The 5,751-nt window shown below is 37.4% G+C and overlaps 2 pseudogenes; both read left to right on the top strand.

Annotated features, from left to right (window-relative positions):
* The first annotated feature begins 305 nt into the window (after positions 1-305).
* Positions 306-404, top strand: LOC125922196 (uncharacterized; annotated as a pseudogene).
* Positions 405-1,792: 1,388 nt separating this feature from the next.
* On the top strand, positions 1,793-2,389 carry LOC125921741 (synaptobrevin homolog YKT6-like; annotated as a pseudogene).
* The last annotated feature ends 3,362 nt before the right edge of the window (positions 2,390-5,751 follow it).

The raw sequence follows: 5,751 nt of genomic DNA, 5'->3' as shown, positions 1-5,751 counted from the left end.
GACCCTCCCCTATTCATGCTCTGTCTCTCTCTGTCTCAAAAATAAATAAACGTTAAAGGTACTTGAATCTGCACATAGTAGCTTTAATTGAAAGGGATAAAGCATGTTATTAAATCTGGCAGACTAATTTATCATATGCATTTATAACAAGCCCTTCAGACCATTTCATTCTTTTACCTGTCCAAAACCAACATGTTCCATAAGTTCATTAGACTTCTTTCCATATTATGTTTCCAAACAGGCACCATGAGATTAAATCTCAAAGAAACAAAAGAACGTATTGTCACAAAAGGAAGATAGAGTGCATGCTTTGGCAGCACATATACTAAAATTGAAATGCAGAGAAGATTAGCATGAGTTCTGTGCAAGGATGACACCAAATTTGTGAAGCATTCCGTATTTAAAAAAAAAAAAAAGGAAGAGGGATATTGGAACTATATCAGCTTAATTTTCAAAACCCTTTTGATCAAATAACAATTCAAGTTTTGTAAATTTATCTCTGAGCTTAAATTTACATATAAATATGAAGTCTTAATACTGAAAGTGCATTTTCACATTAAAAAATGCCCTTTAAAACTTTTTAAATGACATTAAAATCTTTATTTTTTAAGGAAGAAAAAGATCAAAGCACCTGTGTCATTTCTTCCATTGGCATGTTGACTCAAATTGCTGTAAACTTTCCTATTTAGGTGAATCATTTTATAGAATTCTGCATAAAACCCATTATCAGAATTTAGGAAGAAAAGAAAATTTCATTGAGGAGCAAGAATTGGCACATTTTCAATGACTGGATATGATAACAAATGAGACCATCAGACTCATTTGTCATGGAATGTCATCATCCACCCTCATATTCCTATTTATTCCCCTTACTGCTGCCTCTTGCTAACTGTGGGAGGACAGCCCCTGCATATGGAAAATCCTGAGGTATGTGGGCAATGGCGGCTTTGCAGTTATACAGAATCATTTCAGCAAATAAAATGACATGAGCAGTATTTTCAAGCATAGTCACAATGTAATATTTAAAACGCTTCTATTTTTGTTCTTTTCATTCATTTATTCAGATTAATTTTCTCAAAAATACTATTATCCTGAGCACTCTGATAGATGTTGGCATATAATCAGAAAAATGAGGCAAAATACCCATTTCTATGGAGCATCTGGTTGCCTGCTGTCCCCATGTATGCTCACTCTGTACTATTAGAAGTAGGAAAATCATTAAAATAATCTTTTTTTTCCTGACTTATTTATAATAATATAGTTTTTACAAGGATAAAATGACTTTATGTAGATGAGACATTTAAATTCCTTTCTTGGTCCATGTTAAGTGTTAAAAACAAGTGTTTTGTATCATTATAATTAACTCTTTATCAAGGATTTGTTGATGAAGATAATACAATAATTTTAAATTTTATCTTTGATAACCTGTTACTTCTTCTTTTGATTTTCACAAAGAAAAGTTGTTTACCTAACCTAATCTAACATTCACCATTAACATTACTTTATTGTGGGAAATTTTTTTAAATGCTTTTCATCACACGGAAAAGAGCTAGAAGTTCCAGATATTCACAGAGCAAATTAGACAATAAAAAAGTATATCTACTCCAAAATGCTTAATATTGAGGCATTTTAAAGTTCAGAGCAAACTGTGCCAAATGTTTATTTTCTTAAATTACTTGATAAATCATTTTTCAGGTGGTGTTTTCAATAGGTCAGACTCATCAGCAGCCTGAGGCAGTCCCCAGGGGCGCTGGTCCCATGGCTCTGGGGCAGGGGTGGGGAACACTGCACCATGAAGCTGTACAGCCTTAGTGTCCTGTAAAAAGGCAAGCCCAAGGTGGTGCTGCTCAAAGCCACATACGACGTGTGCTCCTTCAGCTTCTTCCAGAGGTCCAGTGATCAGAAAGTCATGACCCTCACAGGTCAACGGGCTGTGGAGCACTCAGCATAAGGCAGCAGAGCTTCTGTCCAAGAACAAGAATATCTGTGCCATGTCTACGTGTGAAACCACAGTCTTGCAGGAGTGGTCATTGCAGATAGTGAATTGCCGCCCTGCATGGCTCTTACCTTTCTAGAGAAGGTACTAGAAGAATTCTCCAAGCAGGTGGACAGGATAGAGTGGCCAGTCGGATCTCTCGCTACCATCCGCTAAGCAGCCCTTAGATGGCAGCCCCAGTAGATACAAGAACTGCTGAGAAACTAACCCCACGACTAAGGTACAGGATGGAGCTGGATGAGACCAAAATCAGGCTGCACAACACGATGGAGTCTCTGTTAGAGCAAGGGGAGAAGCTGGGTGACCTGGTGTCCAAATCCCAAGTGCTGGGAACAGCCTAAAGCCTTCTATAAAATGGCCCAGAAAGAGAACTCGTGCTGTGCAATCATGTGATGGCATTGTGCAGAGGCTCCTGTGCTGAAATGCCCCAGTCATTTGCATCAGCACTGCAGCCCAGAGAAACAGCGCCACTGTGGGGAGATCCACGTAGAAACGCTCTCATTTTTCTCTTTAGACCCACTGGCAGGACCTAAGGGGTCATGGAAGGGCCTGTAACACTTCAAATTTACATGTCTGGTAATTTTTGGAAAGATCATGTGGGGTCCTCAGAGGTGTATTATTGGGCCAAATGAAGCCATAAACTCTGAGTGATTAAAAAAATTTTTTGAACAAATAAATCGTGCTTTATTAAAAAAAATGAACTTCAGCCATCACAGCAAGATCTTCACACACACACATTTGAAACAAGGATTTTCTGCTGTGACTGAATAAGTTTACAAACATGCAGTATCAATACCAAGAAATTAAAAAAAAAAAACACACACAAAACCTGTTTTTCATTCCTGATACAGTATGTCTAACAAATTGACAATTGACATGGAAAACATAGTATTTAGCCAAGTTATTCTATCAACAGTGTTAGCCTGCCTAGATAATTCAAGTTCTAAAGACCTCTCTTCAATAACAGATGGCCAGTGATAGTCTGAGCAAAATAGTTAAATTCCCCAAGCAGTGCTCTTGGCTTAGCCAATGTATACACTGTCTTAGTTTCTTTGGAATAAAAATTTACCCAATGGAATTTTACAAGTCTGTAGATAAAGTGGATTTCCCAAGAGTACCATATTTTCCTGATTGGATCCAGAGCAAAAAATCAGATACAGCTATAGGGATGTTGCATATAGTCTTTGTTCTCTGTACTTCAATTATCACCCAGAAGTTTTCTGACTTTATTAATTTGATGAGTCATCAGTTTAACAACTCATCAAATTTGCAGCTTTGTGGGAACTTCTTTCTGGATTTCTCCATAAAAGAAAGAGAAGGAAATTATTGGAATCAGTTTTATAAAGTTGTGATTTTTCCCTAAGCAATATTATTTTAAGTGTAATTCTCCCCCAAGCCCTCCAGAATCAATTACAGGTATGAAGGAGTTCAAATGAGCACCAAAAATAAATGTACAAGCAAAAATACTAAGGTAAGGAAGATTACCTTTCTTTAATCCTATGTGACTCGGCCAAAGGATGCCGAGATAGCTGGTAAAACATTATCTGGATGTGTTTGTGAGGGTGTTTCTGAAAGAGATTAGCATTTCAATCAGTAGACTGAGTAATGAAAATCACTCCACCAATGTAGTAGGCATCATCCAATCTGCTGAGTGCCTGAATTGAATAAAAATGTGAAGGAAGGGCAAATTCTCTTTTTCTTGCCTTGTGCTGGGACATCATCCTTCTCCTACCCTTAGACATTGGAGTTTCTGGTTCTTATACCTTCAGGCTTGAACTGAATTATACCAAAGGTTTTTCTTGTTCTCTAGCTCATAGATGACATGTTGTGGCATATCTAGGCCTCCATAATTTCATGTGTCAATTCCTGTAATACATTTTCTCTTGTATCTCTTTATAAATCCCAATGATTCTGTTTCTCTGGAAAACGCTAACAAGTATAGACATTAGTCTTGAGAAGCAGAGTGCTGCTGCAACATATAGGTAAAAAAGTGCAAGTGGTTTTAGAACTTAGTAAATAGGTAAAGGCTAGAAGACTTTGGAGTTACATGCTAGAGTAAGACAAGATTTCTGTGAAAGGACCATTAAAAGCAATTCTGGTGAGAATGCAAAGGAAAAAAGGAGAGCTATGGAGAAATCCTCAATCATCTTAGAGTATATACCTAAGTGGTTGTGAGCAGAATGTTGGTAGAAATATGGATGGTATAGGCCATTCTGATGAGGTTACAGACAGAAATGAGTAACATGTTATTGGACATTGGAGAGAAGGTGATTCTTTGTTATAAAATGGCAGAGTTTCGCTGAATTGTGTTCCTGTCCTAGTGTCTTGTGGAAGGTTGACCTTGAGAGCGATGAAATTAGATATTTGGTGAAGGCAATATCTAAGCAAAGTGTTGAAGGAGCAGCTGGTTTCTCTTGAATGCTTATAGTAGAATGTGACAAGAAAAATGATTTTAGGATGGAATTCTTAATAAAAAAGCAGAACTTAAAAATTTCAGAAGTTCTTAGCCTATCCATATTGAAAGGAGAAAAAAAATCTTGTTTGGGAGAGAACATGAAAGATGTGGCCAAATTTGATAAGGGTATTAATTGGCCATCTCAACAGAAGCCAGGAACTACCAATCAAGACAGTGATGATTTGATGAGGTACAGGTGGAAACTAAGGCATTAATGTGTGGTGTTTGTCATCTTAGGGCTGTATGGGACAATGACAGGTTGCTCAACAGCTAATTCCTCTAATACCTGGGCATCAAGTGATATCTCATGGCATACTATTAGTAACTTCCATAAAATTCTTCAGGAGCTGCAATCTCAAGGTAGAACCTAATTGTAAGGGAGTTAGATTATATGATATAATTAACAAATCTCATTTGTCAATGTCAGGACTCTCATAGGACAAGAGTAGAACTCTGAAATCTGTGATGGGGAATATGGATCGACAAGTCTGCTAAATTTGAATTCCTAAATTCCACTGAATTCATTATTTCAGCAGAAGCTGCCTGCCTCCTTCCCCCTTGTTAGAGAAAGGCAGTCCCTTCCTTGAGTGGTGAAATTGAAATGACCCACTTGAATCAGACACAGAGATGGAGCTTGTTTCCATAAAAGAACCTTCCTTACTTCCCTCATTGCTTCTAAGACAATTACAAGTTCAGGATTAAGCACAAACCAAAAAGAAAGTAAAATCTCTGTTCTAAAAGGAAATAGCTTATACATTAAAGGAAGTATAGAACCCAGCTAATGTCTGCTGGCCATGACCTGTCAACATAGATCTTGAGGGTTGGGAAATATGGTGGGGTTTTTTGTTTTTGTTTTTGTTTTTGTTTTTGTTTATTTATATTTATTTTTGAGAGAGATAGAAAGAGCACGAGCAGGAGAGGGGCAGAAAGAGAGGGAAAGAGAATTCCAAGCAGGCTCCACACTCATCATGGAGCCTAACATGAGGCTTGAACCTAGGAACTGTGAGATCACGACCTGAGCCAAGATCAAAAGTTCCACACTTAACCAGCTGAACCACCCAGACACCCCAGGAACTATATTTTAATAGGAGACATCCAAGGGTTGGGAAATAGGTTTTAATAGGAGACAATTTACTTACCTTGGGGAATTTATATCCATTATAAGGACTCCTAAAATATCCTAATAACCTATTAAATTGACTGTTTGAATCCTCCACTCAATTATCTTAAATTAGGAATAAATGTTGTTACTTCCTTTACATAGTGGTGAGGATGAAATCAGAAGACTCTGAGAATATGG

This window comes from Panthera uncia, chromosome C2, assembly GCF_023721935.1.
Source record: "Panthera uncia isolate 11264 chromosome C2, Puncia_PCG_1.0, whole genome shotgun sequence".
NCBI classification, from domain to species: Eukaryota; Metazoa; Chordata; class Mammalia; order Carnivora; family Felidae; genus Panthera; species Panthera uncia.
This window is presented reverse-complemented; position numbering and strand designations above follow the sequence as displayed.